The sequence below is a fragment of the Mycetomoellerius zeteki genome, unplaced genomic scaffold, assembly GCF_001594055.1.
Source record: "Mycetomoellerius zeteki isolate Tzet28-1 unplaced genomic scaffold, Tzet1.0 scaffold135, whole genome shotgun sequence".
NCBI lineage: Eukaryota > Metazoa > Arthropoda > Insecta > Hymenoptera > Formicidae > Mycetomoellerius > Mycetomoellerius zeteki.
In genome coordinates, this window is record NW_017256287.1 from 930,451 (window position 1) to 947,932 (window position 17,482).

At 37.1% G+C, this 17,482-nt stretch overlaps 1 protein-coding gene across 2 annotated transcripts in view; it reads right to left on the reverse strand.

The window, feature by feature from the left end:
• Rbp6 (RNA-binding protein 6) overlaps positions 1–17,482 on the reverse strand; it is a 701,590-nt gene that overhangs the window by 222,218 nt on the left and 461,890 nt on the right. The gene's annotated exons all lie outside the window — the stretch shown is intronic.

A 17,482-nucleotide genomic window follows, 5' to 3' on the forward strand; every position in this document is an offset into this window, starting at 1 on the left:
GTAGAGGCCCGGGCAGTGAAGCCGTAGCGAGGGGAGGTGGAGAGGAGCCGCGCGGGTGGTGACGGCAGAGTGGGGTGCCGGATAGAGGGGCGAGTAGGTATTCCGGGAAGGGGCCCCTTCATCCCGCTCTTTCGCGTCCTCCGCCCTCGAGCGAGCGCTACCCCTCCGAGGCGCGCAGGCGCCCCCGGGGTGCTGCCACCGGCTCGAGGGGAAGTACGTTTCCAGAGGAAGACCAAGGGAGAGCTATCCTAAAGAGGAGGAGGGTGGAAGAAGGAGAGAGCGAGAGAGAGAGAGAGAAGGAAGGAGAGGAGAGGAGAGGGGACACGGGCTCTTCTCCTTCTCGCTCGCTTCCTTCCTTCCTTCACCAGCAGCACACCCCAGCATCGACCGACGCACGCTGCTCCGAGCCGCTTTCGTATCCTCTCCTCCCGCGGCGTTTCCCTCCTCTGCCCGCAAAACCTTCTCGCCATGCCGACCCAACGGGAATACTTAATGCCAGAAGAGAGGCTGACTGCTTGACTGCCTACGCCAAGCCACGCTCGCTTGACGGCGGGATGGCAGCGAGGGAGATCAGCACACGGAAGTGAAGAGGCTCGCGCGAGCCACCAGATGTTGCTTGCGAACCTTGCGGCTACTTGTTACGCGTCCGCGAGTTACTCTCAGCTGATGACAGGATCATGATAGAATTGCCAAGTTGTTGAACAGATAGCACACAGCGCTGAGAAATTTTTATTCGCCTATACGTCATTGTTAAATTCTATTCATTCCTATCTCCTCACTTAATACATTATGTATTGTATATTGATTTCCGTCAATTGACTGTGTGATCATATATATTTGAAACAAGAAGTTAGAGCACAGTCAGATTTTATATACGTATAAACTTTAATACAGATCGAGGGCAACTCTTATTGAACTATTTAAAGCAAAACGAGCTGACGGCCGCAATGAAGGTCTGTTCTGTCTATATTCTATCGACAGCTGCCAAGATAACGCAACAGCGATGACCCGCTGCGCAAGTAGTTCGAACCCTCGCTCGGACCAGAACCGGAGTCCGGCCAATATTGACCACTACTACTGCCGGCTACTTCGGATCCCGAAGCCAACTGTTTCCTCAGCCCTGCTGCCTGGCTGGCTGGAAGCCAGGGCCTCTCTGTCACTCGTCTAGCGTCTCGGTGTGAACGTATCCTACGCTTAACGCGGAAGGAAGGGACTAACCTAACCTAGAAAGATTTCATTGAGCCGCAACGTGACTTGGCTGGTCGCCAATACTATGGACTGTCTACGCAGACTGTCGCAATGACCGCCACTCGCGAGAATCTACCATAAGAATCGCCATTTTTGAAAAATATCGCCACACTAGAATGTTCTGTCAAAGCTCCTCGGATAAGGTCGAATGGTTCCTCGGTTATCGAAGGGGACCATTTGAGGGTCGTAAGATCCTCCGGGTCAAGTTTCCACAAAAGTATATATTCCGATATCGATATTACGATTTTCCTTTATCACTGAGGTAGATAAGAAATTTGCTTTGTTTGCCCGCTATTCGGTCTACGAGTTAGGGATGCTGTCGATTGCTATCGATAACGCTAGCATAGGAATACAGGATTCCTAATACTCAAAATGATGGCGCTTGCGGGAGACGAGCCGAAGGGGAAGGCGTACGTTGCTTGCTCGCGTGCATTTGGCTTGTGTCCAAAGCGAGACGCTGAATGAACTTGGCGGGAAAACCGCATTGGCGCGTGTTTCCTTCTGTCGTACGACAGACGCGACTACAATGGCTGGCAATATCCTTGTACCGGCTGCGTAGAGACGTCTCTATGTCGGAAGATAACACTGACGATAACCTCGGAATTTATCGACCCTCTTACGATAGCAAATAAATTTGTATTGTTCCGGTCTTTCATGTAGCAAGTTCTGTTGAATAATTTTATATGTAATACAATTGAATTTCGATAATTTGATATTCCAACCGCGTCACGAATATGCAAAAATGTTAATTACATGTCAATCATTATTAACTATTATATAATTACTCGCATCTCTGCTTTTTTTCATACATATTATATTCATAAGTATAATTAAAAGAATGCGTCGTTTTTTTTTAATGATAAAATCCAAATTCTGTTATAGAACAGCCATGTTCAACTTTAGCTCCGAAACCGAAACGCAAGACCGTCGACGCAAAAAATTCAATAAGGGTAAATTTTCAGGGACTGTAAGATGTTGATACGCGTCGCTCAAACAGCAGACTTGTCATCTAGACAGACATGTATCATCAAGAGAATATTTTGAATTTTAATAAAATACGACAAATATTGCCGAAGCCTCTGTGGTCAAATGGTGAGGACACCCGCATAGAATCCGGATTCGAATCCCAGCTAAGGCAATATTTTTCGAAATTTATAAATTATTTGCCGATTTAAGATTCTCATTAACATTAGATTATTAATTAATATTCTCATGAAGATGCTTATTACCAAAAATTAAGTAAAAAATTATTGAATTATTTGTCAATTTAATAAGTGATAACTACTCTAGTTCTGCTCATGATTGCGTTTCAAGACCGACAAAAATGTCGGCGCGCGCGATTTGCAGAATCAGTTATATACATACATAAAAATATCTAAACACTAAGATCCGCTTTGATCGAATTTCTCTCCTTTGATAGGATTTCTCTTATTTAATTAAATTTATTCTCATAGATCTGAATCGTATCATAACTGTTTAATAAAATGTAAATCGATACAAGGGCATTGATTTGAGGCAAACTTCTAAGTCAGATTTATATAACTGTTAAAATACTGAATACGAGAAGCCCGACATAAAGAATAACAAATTAATTTCGAAATTTGCGACTAGAATAGCGAGCCAACAAACGTCCATATTAATCGTTTTCCATTCCGCATTTGAAATCATTTTGGCTTCCATTATCATATCTTCGCGGTTACGTATTTATGATGTAATAACAACGCGTTACCGCGGAAACGGTTAGCGGCCGCCGAATGACGGATTATTCACTGGCCTCGAGAAATTTGGCCGCTCAATGCGATCCCGTAACCACTTCGACGGTCCCACAATAATCATTACTCTAGAGGTTGTCGACTGCCAAGGATGACATGTAATCATGATATTGGCACGTAACTGAGTTATCGCGCCGCACGGGAGGATCCGCCCTTTCCTCCGGGGGTGTCCTTCTGGTCAATGTATATTCCGTTCGGTGACCAAACCGACGAGATATTAACGCAATCGGATCATACACATTGCGTAAATCTTGCTAAATAAAATGCTTCTCCATTCTTATGATGACGAGAAGTAGAGAACTGATTGAAACACTTAATTTAAAAACAGTACATCAAAAACAACTGAAATGAGTGTTTTTAAATAAAATACGAATTTTATTATGCTATGTGTCTTAGCATTATCAGCCAACTTTAAATTCTACATGATATATTCGATATTTAAGGATGTGTAATACTTATTTTCAAAATATTCGGAATTTAACACAAATTTTATTGATTGTTCTATTATTATGTCTGAGTATCTAATTGTAAGTAAAATTTGAACACAATTCTTTTATTTGTTTGAAAGTTATTTAATTTTTCGTTTGTTTCGATTCTTATGTAAAATCGTGTTTTAAATACTTACATATTTGTAAATTTAGTGAGGAAGTAATATTAAGAATTAAATGTAATTTTATACACATACTATTAAAACAATAATAAATATTTGTGCAAAAGTTTACTTGGAGCCACTTACTCGCTAAAAAGTTATTGACTTTAAATTGCAGCAAAATATACCCATTTTGATGCATAAAACTATTATAAGCCAAATTATTTATTGGTTTATTTTTTGCAATTCGTCACAAGGCACGGGCTAATATCATCAAAATTTTTTTTATTTTATTGGCTGATATTAGCTACTTTTGACTGATTATTTAACTGATTTAACTTTCAAGTTAATATATTGTATAGATAAAACATCCTTAATAACTTTCAGGATGTTTTAAATTTCACGATAAATGTTAATTTAATAATAATTTAGTAGCTAATAATAAAAACAATCCAAATAATATAAAATTAAAAATAAAAATCGTCTAAAACATTCTCAGAATATAAAATTTTACAAAATAAATATATCTCTTAAATATTCGTCGATATTTCTTTAGCTGTTTAACTGTTGTACAAAAATAATTTTTCTTTCTTAATAGAATTGTAGATGGGTATATCTAAATTGTTAATTGTATTACGTGAAAATATAGTTTCAATGTTTCTATTTTAAATAATTCACTCCCGCTGAATTTTCACAATATTCAAGATCGCAACAGTGTAACTGGGTGAATGAAAAAGTACCATTAACTCGGTCGCGGGATCGATGAGCGGATTCGTACCCCTGGAAACCTCGATACCTGAAGGAAGAGAGCGCCAATGCAGTTTTCGATCCCTTTTAATTCGCCTTCCGCAATCGGCATTTGTTTCGGTGACATTACAAGGGCAACGTGTTTTCGTCGTCGAGCGGCAACCGAGTTTCAAGAGGCCCGCATGGAAGATGCACACGCGCGGGGAAAGGGAATCGGGAAAAGGGAGGAAGAGATCGTTCGATTGCATCGTTCGACCGCAGTGGAAACTCTTCCACGACCCAGTTCGCCCTTTCCCGCATGACGTTGTCGGGATTTTTGGTCGCGATTCCCACAAGCTCGATACTTATCTCCCGCAATATGGCTCATCCCGGGTGACCCGCCTCGCCTGTCTACCTCGAAACCGCTTCCTGATATTCTTCCGATTTGTTCGCCGTCTCCCGTTCTTACCCTTCGCAATCCGATCGAATGAGAAGCTTGAAACTTTTTCTAAAATATTAGACACTTGACGTGTGCTCGGAGGACTCCTATCCCCTCCATTCTCATCTATGCTCCTCCTAGGTCTTTCTTTTCGTTCAATACTCATTCACTCCGAACTCAGTTGTTCGCAATTCGTTTGAAGAGTTCTCCGAGGTCGAACGAGAGGAAGAAGGAAGAAAGTGAACGAGAGAGAAGAAATGCGAGCGGGTCGGATCAAGAAAGCCAGGGGTGGATGGGCAAATAGCTCGAATCACGCGAGCCGTTGCCTCGTAATTAATAGGGCGCACGAAAACGAGCTATTGCGCCATCAGCGACCCTCAAGATCCTCCCAGCAGCTACACATCACCGAGAAGAACTGTCCGCCGTAGAGAGTCTTAGAGTCTCGAGAGATAAGCCTTAATCGATATTGACAGTATTTTACACGTCCGTCTTTTTTTAAGGCATTGATAAGGCCGACGGATATAAACTTGCCAATTCATGAAATAGTAGATAATGGCAATCATTTTACAATCAAAGTAGATTTGAACTCAAAATGAATAATCTAAGACGATCTAATTGATGGAAAGCAAAGATAGTGAAATGCATTGTAGAAAGTGAACATTGAAAGAAAGAGAGAGAGAGAGAGAAAGAGAATGAGAAAAATAATCAAATATTTACTATACTTAAAAATATACGTATATAGCCTCCCATGAACGTAAAAATGTTGCGTCCATATACGTATATATATATATATATATATATAATATATACATAATAATATATATATTATAATTTTATTTATATATAGAAAATATAACGTATAATATATGTACATAGACATTATATTTGTATAAGCATAAAAGAACTAGATAAACTTTATTTTTTTTTAAGAAAAGATGAACAATACAATTAACAGAATATATTAGATAATTTATGATCAATATAACTATAGACATAATATTCTTAACTTATAAAAATATTAAAAATCATTTCTTCCACATTAACATTTTTAATATTTATACAGAAAGTTTTTTGTACACTTAATTCGAAACTGCTGGTAGGTATCATTCTAATAATTGCAACTTTAATATATAAAATTCATTTAATTGCAACATTACTTCAATTACATCGTTTTGAAAATGTCTTTGAAAGTTTATCAATTTTTGTAATAATAATATATTTTCGAGTAAGCGTTAGCTATCGTCAAATATCATACCAAGCGACTTAGTGATGTAGCATTAGGTACATGAAGATTTTATATCCTACATACAAAATTCATCCCGAGAATCGCTCTCCGCGTCAGAATTTTATTCGCGCGTCTTTTCGTGCAAAAATTTATATCCAGTCGTGAGGACGCCTCGCATTTTCTAAGCATTTATCTCATTCATTTCATGAGGATGGCGAAAAAGTGAGAACAAGGGTGAGAGGGAAAGGGACACGCCGAGAAGAGTTAGTCAGGGAGTGTTTGAAGTAAATCAAAGAAAGGAAATGAATTTTTATCGAGGACAGAAGGCCCTGGGTTCGTCTCGGAAAGCAATGCCAGCTCCTTGCTCGACCGTAAGAACCAAGTAAAATCTACGAAAAAATCGGCGAGAAACTGCGGCGAAACGATACGGTGCTTCATACCATCTTACTCTCGTCTTCGAAAAAGTACTCCAGGAAAAATTCACCAGCGCGATAAATTTACGGGATCCTTCTCCCTTTTCCCGGAACGCTCTTATTTTTCTCTTCCCGGTGGTCGGTTCTTCACCGGGTGATTAATGGCATTAATAAGAGAGAGTTACCATCGTCATACCGATTGCCAAGATACAAGACTTCTTATCGATGAAAACTCAGCTTAATAGTTTCAACGAATAATAGTAGTTGGCGACAGTATAAAGTAATAATTTAACATAAAATTAACAACTCTTTCCTAATTTATAAAAGATAATAAATATTAAGGTAAACTAAATTTTTACATGGTCCATATATAGGTAATAATCATCTAGTTGCTAAACTGCAATTCTCTTTCGTCTACAATTTCACCTCTAATATAACTCTAATAACAATTCAATAATTTAACATATTCATTAAAAGAATGTATAATTTAACAATTTTCTATAATTTACTAATATAAAACATATTTATATAACGAAAAATTTATATAAAGAACTTTTCTTAAAATAATAAGATATATTTTTATAACTTCATCCTTTCAAAGAGATGATTTATCTGTTTCTTTATCTCTCCCCGAAATTGTTTACAATAATTACTCTAAACTTTATGTTCTCGCTTTGTATTACATACGTAGTTGATGAAACCACACTATTCATAGAGAAGTAGCAAATGATTGTAGTTGGCAAACATGTGATTAGTAGAACGCGTCGGATGCATCTACGTGGCGCAGAGTTTCGCGTTTGCTTAAAGACAGGAGAGAAGGAAGAGGTGTCGCTGGTAACTCTGTGGAAATGTACACGCAGGTGTGTGCCCATAGTATCTCGGGGTTCCGTGAAACTCGGTCGTTAATGATTCTCGGTCGTTAGATTGGTTTGCGCGTAATATGCCCGCCAACGCGACGCTATATGCTCGATTAATCCACAACATCGTTTATCCGCGTGATATTAAAACCACGTCCATATATATATGAAAGAGAATTTTCCAAGACTATGAGAATGATTATTAATATTTGTCTATGTAAGTATTTTGTTATACTATTCATGAAAAATTTATGTTTGTTCTTTATTAAAAATAATCTTTATTTTAATTCATCTCGTATAGAAAGATTAAATAAAATTAATATAAAACTATTTAATAAAAAATTTATTTTATTGTAATATAAAGAAATAATCATCCATTGTGTATACAATTATGTGGAAAATATTATACACTATTTATCAGTTCAGAATCACCATCGCCATCAGATGAAATTACATTCAAACGAAAAACTGACATAGAATTCTTTTTCGATATGCAACAGAAATTATATTAAGTAAAATAGGCTCATTTAATTTATATTGAAGGAGATTCTGCAAATCTCTCAAAACATCTAGATTATTGGTATGTTACCCTAATATTAAATAAATATATATATAAACAATAATTAATAAACACCATTATATGCTCGTTTATTTGATCGTTTTGTAATTAATTTGTTTTGCCGTGCAAACTTCGAGCAATATTTATATTCTTTGTTATTAGTTCAGAATCACTTCTATGTCATTAAAAATTCGAAAAACACCGTTCAAGTTTTATTTTGGTTAAATCAAAAACCCGAAATAAGCTGATGAGATTAAACATTGCTGTATTATACAATCATGAATATATATATCTTATAAATAATTTAAATAGGTTTTCGTCATTAATCTGTAATACGATTAAAATAATTTAATGACTGTATCTTTATATACTTTAATGGTAGTTTTAAAAAAGAGAAGTGTAATTTTTATATCTCTCTCTCTCAGTAACGAGAGATAATTTTAAAAACAGAGGAGAAAAAAATTCTAGATGTTAGAACATATTTCGTTTACTAAGATAGACGTAATTTGATTTATGCCATTTGCCAAGCTACACGTTTGACGAATTAAATAAGAATTGCATACTACAAAAATGTTACACTCGCGCAAATATTTGTGCAAGGAGGCAGGATTCCCTCTATCCGTATAAACCTTTAAGAAGTGGATATTGCTCGTTTCGCACCTCTTATGACGTTGATCGTAAGAGGATTAGACTCGGATTTACGATTCTTTCGGCAAAAACGACAGAGGTACAAAATAGCGTAGTCTTGGAACATTGTGAAACGTCGCCGCGTCGGTATGAACTGCAGTCTTTGTCATCCGAATTCACTCTATGCACACATATTTGTATTTAACCAACCAATTTTTTAAATAAACTGCACACGATTAAAACGATTAGTCTTTAAATACATAAACTTGTTTTATATCACCTCTCATTCTGATAATAAATTATTTGACACTAACAGAATATACATTAATCATTAAAAATGTCTTCTTCATATTTTATTTTTAAAATGACATTATACTCTATTCTGCAATATATAGATACCTTGTAAAATACATATAGAGTTGCCATCCGTCCTCTTTTCCCTGGACACTGTCCTCTTTTTTAGGGCGCCAGGGGACGACCGAGGGAGGGGATTTCCAAACGCGTCCGGGATAATTATGAGCGTCCAGGGTTTTAGGGAATCTTTTAAATTTTTTACTCTGACTCCTCTCCCGCGTTATTCTCTGTACTAGTTCTGATTTGCAATACGTGTAGTAATCCTTAAAGTGTAAGAAATTGACCAATCACAGTTACATGTGAGGAGAATAATCGACTATATATGATTGATCAATTTCTTACATTAAATTAGTATCACTAATGAACAATTAGATGTGAAATAATTATTCGTTTATTGTTCCGATCAATTTTTGGCCTATAAGTTCTAGTTTTGAAAATTTTGATATGGCAATCCTAAATACATGAAATTTATTTTAAATGATATGTAATACATTAGTATAATTGAAACGTCCAATCAATAAAAAAAGAAAATTAATCACACAATTACTTATAATAAAATAACATAAGATCAATGAATTTCATTCAATAATTCAACACATGTTGCTGAATACGTGTGAATTGTTTTCCTGGAAATATGATTTCACGCACACTTTTCAACGCGCAACTTTCCTGCAAATCAAGAATGAAACTCTATCACAGATGAAAATACGATTGTTGAACGACGCACCTTGTATTTTGATGCGCTAACGATCCAGAAAGGGAAGTAACGTGTACGACGAAATCCTCCACGTTCGTTACAACGATATCGAGTCTATTTCACGCTCATCAGCCGCGCGAGCGTCTAGAAAACTTGGAAACGAAGAGGAAATCTTGTCTCTGTTCTTCTCTGTTGCTCTCATCTCCGGTTTTGACGTTGACTATAGTCCCGTATAAGCTCTCGAGGACCTCTTCGTACGACACAAAAGGAAGAGATCGTGAACACAGGGGAACGTACTTGAGGGAGTACCAGAATGGCTGGGAAGCCTAGCGGGAGGATGAGAGGAAGGAGGCCATCATGACAACACACGCGGAAGAAACAGCACGGCGACTTTTCGTGAAGCGTAATCAAACTGCCTGGTAATCTTAGAAGCGTCACACGCCGCGACCGGTCTCGACATAGTAGTCGGACGGGTTAAATGTCTCGAAATAGATATTTCTATTGTCTCTCTATAGATAGACGTTATATTCTGTAACCGACACATGCTTATGTGCGCGTGTTACCATTTCAGATATTAGACCGTATCCGCACCCGTAGTTGAAACCTCGATGCGAATTTCATGTCTAAAAAGCTCGCTTTAAGCCAAGTAGTAATTTCCTTATACGAGAAGAGGACTCCGAGTGCGTTGGATTTTTTTTCGATCACCGGGCGGTGAGAAAAACAATAAAAAACACTAACATGTACTCGTCTCAATTTTAGAAATAGTTCGTCAAAATTTTTATAAAATATGTTATCAGTAGTGCTTTCAAAAATCAATTGTTAACAAGTTATTATAGCTGGTACTCATAGGTCGGTAATTCATACACTTAATTCTTATATTTAAGACCGTTTTAAGTACAGTTTTAAGATGTCATAAACTCTCTCCACTAACCGTTACAGAACCGTATTAGCATCTTAAGATATCACACAAAAAAACTTAAGCAGTAAGACGTAAGAAAATAAATATATTGGAGTTGCTACTATTTATGCTATGGTCTTACGATTTTTACTGTGATTGGCCAATTTGCTTACTGTTTAAGTTTTTTTATGTGCCATGGCCCTAAGAACTACTTAAGATGTTCTTGAAATAAGAACTGACTGGAACACAGCCATAGTCCGTTTTTATTTTAAGTAATGTGTTAAGTAATCTTAAAATACTAAGACTGTAAATGGCTTATGATATCTTAAGGTTGTTCTAAGAGGTTTTTCTACAATAAGCCATTACTTAAGCTTTAAGTCTTAAGTAGGGATGCACGTAAAATTACCGGATACCGGACAAAATATAACATCGGATATCCGAGGAGACAATTTCTTCGAGTCGGATATCCGATATTTTCCGGATTTTCAAATTCCGGTCGGATAGTAAAAAAAGTACCGGATAATACCGGATACCGGATACTTTCCAGATATTTGGTGCATCCCTAGTCTTAAGCCGTAAGAAATTGACCAATCACAGTCGAATGTGAGAAGAATGATTGACTATGATTGATTAATTTCTTATGGCTTATAACTTAAAATTTAGTAATGGCTTCTTGTGTAGAAAATACAAGAAGCCTCTTAGTCTTAAATATAAGAATTAAGATCTGATGAATACCGGTCTGTAACTGTATACGTTGTAACGTTAGTTTCGCTTTGTGATAAATTTAATTTCGCATTAAACATATAATGTGTAATGTGAAACTATTAGATATCATAATAATATTCACTTACAGTGGCAAATATTAATAAAATATTGATAGAATCATCAACATAATATTTCTGTGTAATTGTATCCAATGTGTGTAGAGGACATTTCGTATGCACTACTTACGTCAGTGCACAAATAAACATTTCTATTTTCGAGATTAAAGATTTCGCTGACGTTATATTTTAGTTTCAGGATATCGCTGATTGTCGCCGAAGAAGAAGCACGCTCAGAAAGGTGCGAAAAAAGAAGAGATCGTCACAAAAAAGCTCGCGAAACATTAGTTCGTATTCTTAGCTCTTTTAACGTCATATGCAGTCATTAAAATCCGTTATTAAAAGTCGCATTCAACCTCTCATTTGATACTAAATTTATGCTGATGGTACAAAAACATAGATAATATATAAATGATAATTATAATTCCGATATTAATATATTAATTATCGAAGAGGTTCAATTTCGATCTTAATTACATTATAATGATTTTCATACAGTTATAAATTCTTTTTATATATTTCCTAAACCGCTGACGTATTTAAAACATAATTACAGCAATTCTTGTGAACTCTGAGAAAACTCTTCGTTATGCAAAACTTAAATTCAAATATAAAAATATCTGATTTCACGACATTTTTGGTTGATAGTTCTCATTTGGTTTTAGTTCTCATAATATCGAGATGACTGGTTTCCCAACTTATCGCGCATTTCCGGGTGATAATTTTTAGGTCGGACGCGCCGAATCGATATTCGATCGACAGACCGAAACGTAATCGACCAGACTGTAATTAAGAGCTCTTTCCTCGAAATGCGACTTCGCGATCGGCAATGAGTGAGATAAACAGGAGCGAGACGGTCGCTTTAATTTCGAATTTCTCCTTGCTGCTTTCACACGGGAGACTCACCGATTAAATGCGCGATACGAGCCACCGCGCCGCCGCGCCGACAGAAAACGCCTTTTCGATTCTTACCTGCAACAAAAAGGCAACGAGCATTTTAATCAAACTGTCGTCGAGCGAGATAAGAATAGGGCACGTCTTGCGTTGGCATTTAGAAAGCGATTTCTTTCATTCTGTCTCGTCCTTCAAGCCTCTCCCTTTTTTTCGAGATCCATTGATGAATCTTATAAATAAACCGTATAAAAGATAATTTTATTTAGAAAGAATTTTTAATGCACCTTATATAGTAAACAAAATGTTTCTTTTTTTCTTTTTCCTCTCTCTCTCTCTCTTTCTCTCTCTATTACTTTATAAATTTCTACTTTATAAATCTCTCTCACATAATTAAAAGTACACGATACTTTTTTGTAAATGTCGTGGAATAAAGGGATAAATTTCGAATGCAAGATCGAAAGTAATCCACGGTAGACTTAAATTCACTAAATTTATATTCGGTACAACGACAGCAAAAGTACACCGGGTCGTAGCCGATCTCGCCAAAGTGCCCTGTACACAATCAATCTGTTAAACGTACTTATTTATCCTTGCCTGTCGAGACGACGAGGCAACATTGGGACATCGAGACGTCGGTGTAGCTATTAACTACGGAGATATATTTGGCAATGGTCGAGCGGACGTACTGTGAAACTGATTTTGCCGGCATTAGTTAGTCAAAGTACATCCACTAAAGATCCGAATTATTTGATCCTCTAAAAGATAAAATTCCCAATTAACAGTGGATCCAATTGGAAAATTTATTAATTTATTTCGTATATAAAAGCGTAATATATAAATTTTGGGATAAGTGACAAAATTAGCAGAATGAATGTTTCAGCTGAATGAGTCATTTAAATCTGACTGCTGCCTATCCAGCAGTCAGAGTGGACACAAAGCGTGTCAGGGGTGGCTATAAATCTCAACGGGTTTCTGATCAAACGATCAACTAATACCGGACTGTGAGAGGTTCGCTCTTTCCCCCGGAGCCGTGTCAGTGCTCCTTGCCCCTTCGTCAGGAACCCACTCGGTTACGGGATAATCCCAGCTGCATTACCTTGATGAGCTCCGGAACTCCGCCTCCTTCCCATACCCCACTACGAAGACCCCAGCTTATCCCAGCGTTTAGGCAGACGTGGCCTAAAGATCGCAATGCATTACTACGACCCGTACGCATGTATGCGCAAATATGTATACCTACGTATGTATATACAGGCGCATACAGGCACACGCGTAATTCTGTAACCGGCGCGCGGTAGCGGGAAGACTGGCGTGTACATGGCGCGATATTGGGCGGATTGTTGCTGCTTTAAGACGCCGTAGCAGCAAGCACGAGGACGCTGCGATATATCGCGAGGAAGGTACAAGATCCCCGAGAGAGACACCTTCCATTCAGACCGAAGGGAAAGATCGCCTGAGCCGGATCTCGCGGAGAATTCTGACGTAGCTAATATATCCTGCATCGCTCCACCTCGGCTCTCGGCTATCTAGATCTCGGTATCGCAAAAGCTGATTTCCGGTCGGACAACCTTCTCCCCGAGGATTACCTACGGAAATTGCTCATGGTCAGATAACACGGCTAATCGACTCGAAAGATAAAGATATAACGGCGTGCCAAAGGAATTCCGTAAGACGTATTCAAGACCATAAATAGAACACTCGTTGTATTATAACAGAGATCAGAAATGTAGTCCCTAAAATACTGTACACAGCACAAAGTGAGCAATTAAATGAGTGAAAGATTTGAACTTAGTTTGCTATGCTTCAGAAAAGATACAGCGATTTAGAATACAATAGTAAACGCTTCTTGTAAGTTGGACGAATTAATAGATAATTTGAAGAGAGATAGAAGTGAATTAGCAACTGGTTTCTAAAATTTAACCTTTAATCGTATTCAATTGCTCTCCTTGTACTTAAACGCGTAGGCCAAAATAGAATGCGACAGAGTACGACCGCCAGAAAGTCAACTGCGGCTTGCAAATTTGATCACGAAATGCAGCCCCGTCGAAGTTCTGAGCGCGAGACTTCTAATCTCGGCGAAGAAGGAGAATATAAGATAGCGGCGGAAGAGAGGCTGCTAGATTAAAGGGGGGGAGGGGTGAAGAAGGGTTGTCAGGCACCGGGCTCATCTTAGTTGCTCGTTTGAATCTCTCCCTGAGCAAACTCCAGTGGCAATACGTAACAACTATTAGCGAACCAACATTCATCTCGTTTAACTCGAGTTAGCGGCCGCGCTGTGTAAACCAAGTCCAAGCCGCGTTAGCAAGCCGCATTGCTTAATACGATCGTTGCAAGCGAGAATCATTTTGCTAATTTATACAAAGTGGTACGACCTATCCAAGCGCGTTAATCAATATTTGTTCGTCGCATATTTCACTCTTTCGCCACGACGTGGTGACGTTAGAAAATCAGCAGCGTTTTTAAATGCTGTGTATAAAATACAGAGAAATAAATATATATAGAAAAACAATTTTAATTTCAACAAGAGCAGAATGCATTGAAAAAGATGAAGACTTAAATTATATTTATGAAAAGATTTATCAATGTCATTAATATGGATATAAGAAATGTAGTAAATATAGATAATAAATATATTATAAATGTACATATATGAAATAATAAGTAATACGATATTTTAACAACGGATTTATTGTATACCTAATAAATATCAAAGAATTCTCATAGACTACGACTGAATTTCTGGTAGAGAAGAAACATCAAAAATTTTCATACAGAAAGAGAGAACGATAGGAAGGTTAATTTAACCCGAAACGTTTCGCTTTAGTTGGACGAGACGTCAAAGACGCCCCACAATATCGCGGTATGCACATTCGAAAAGCATTCGGCACTCATTCCGTACACGTCCGCGACATGGTATTATGTTATTAGCCAGATCAACGAGCGTAAAGCGGTCAGAAACAGTCAGGAAATACACCTGGAGAACATGCCTCTCGAATCCCGAGAACCCAGCACCGACCGGAGGGCATAGGGGACATAAGCTTGTTAACAAGTGTACAGGATGCGGGACAACTTGTGGAACAAACCGCGCAAAATAAACGGTCAAACGTCAAACGACTTTTCACACATTAACCATCCGAAAGCACGCCTCTTGATAAACGAACTCTCTGTACGCGGTAATTAACGGTAACGGCATTAATTCCGTTCGACAAAGCGATCGCTTAACCGGTTAACCAAATACGGAGAATGCGGTTTTTGTATTACGCTGGGTCCTTCATTAAATTTTTCTCGTTAAAGAGACCGTTACCGAGCGTAACTGAATTAGCAGGGATAATGGAAATTAACTTTTTATGTCCGCTCCCTTTATTATTGTCTTCTTCTTTTGCTCTCTATCATCTCTTACGAGAACTTATAAAGAATTCTTCAATGAAAAAAATTATCCTTATCCTAGGCCTTTTTATCCCTTTATTGTTTCGCGCTTGCTGTGTACATCTTTATCTCTCCTCTGCCCGCAAGCCTCTTTCCTTCAATCCTTTCCACTTCGCTCTCCGGGCAGAAACTCCTTCGTCAATCCCCAAAGGAGACGCAAGTAATGCCGGGATTATGTAAACGTCACTCTAGCGAAACACGCATCTGTTCGGACGCATTCAAATTATTCAACTGACAAACAATTGGAAACATAGGTCTTGAATAATTCTAATCAATGTAAGAATAGCTCTGGATAATGTATTTTTCTTAACTTTTAATTATTTTTACAAAGTGACGCAAAGTGAGTATTATGTTATTTTTTGTTAATCATTTGTTAAGAACATAAAATTTTATTTAAGTCATTATACTTAATTTTATCCTCTGACTAAAGACGCAATAATAATTTCTCTACGCGGTCTTCCAACCGTCATGTGAGCAGTTCTCATTACTCTGGGAACAACTTATCAAAAAGCGGTTTACTTTTGAGAAGATGAAGTCTTGTTATATATAATTCAATTTATTGACTTTTTCTGAAGAGGACTCGATTAACCATGTTAAGAAACATGTTAAGAATTCTAATTTATAAGATATGAGATTTGAATAACAACTCAATGTGAATATTTGAAAGAACATACAATTTGTTTCACGCAATAATTTCTGCGGTTAGCTCTTAAATATTCTGTCATTTTATATTTTCAATTTATATTATTTATAGCCCTTTACCATTTGTATTGTTTAATCATTTGTAAAAATTTTGTCTTAAATTATAAGAGAGAATAGAGTGTAGAGTAAATATATTCTCGCGAATATCAATCAACTTGAAACTTTCTCAACTTCCAACGTGCTCTTACGCGACGATGTTATGAAAAGACGTTAATTTACGCTACTTAGTGATTCTGTTTCGCACATGTGTGTCGCAAGATCTTTCGCAAATCTGCGCTAACGAGCAGCTCATCAGCGCACATCACAATATACGTAATGTCTAAAAATAAATACAGCGGGATGCATATGATGAAGAAACAATCTCGAAAATTTGCGTCGCAGAAATCTTCATTCTTTATCAAATCTCCTTTAATCCCTTTCTTATCCGTTAGGAACTCGAAATCTATATGAATCCTTGTAATTGGTATCCGCTATCCTCGTCGCCTTCGCCGATGCACCATACACTTGGTGCCCCAATTTAATATGACTTATGCATATTCAATGGCTTTCCTTCGTCCGCGTCTACACAGGAGAACGGTGTGCGCACCGCCAGCCATGAGATGAGAAAGGGAAGCTAGTCAAGTTTTGTGACTTCCTAGTTTCTGCCTAATGTATGCTAAAGCGTTAAATGATTAGAGACAGGAAAACTTTGGATCGGAGATAGCGTAAAAGATTGTCGAACCTGATATACGCAAATGCAAATTTAATAAAATTTTTTTAATCACACTACATTATTTCTGGATTTTTAATCATTGTATATTTGTACCTATATATATGGCAATCATAGATAAGAAACGTACAAAAGCGAAATGAGTCACAAGTTAAGTTAAAATTAAATGCAAATAGAAACAATATTGAATTATAGCTTCTACATCAAATATAAATTGTGGAATTCTCTCCGTGATCAAAAACAGATAACACACTAGTCAACAATAATTTTATCAGACAGATAATACTGATTCTGAAAATAAGCTCTAATTATTTGTAACCGACATATTTCTTTTTAAAAATTTATACATTTTATTAACACTAGCCCACTTGTTATATGAAATTTTTCTTAATCAAAACGATTAATTTTTGTTTGAAACCTTTTATAATGAATGAAAAATCATGTTAAATTCAATAGCTATTTTATATATGGATCATTTATTTATATCTGAGCAAAAGAAATAAGTAGAGAAGAATTTCTTAATGCA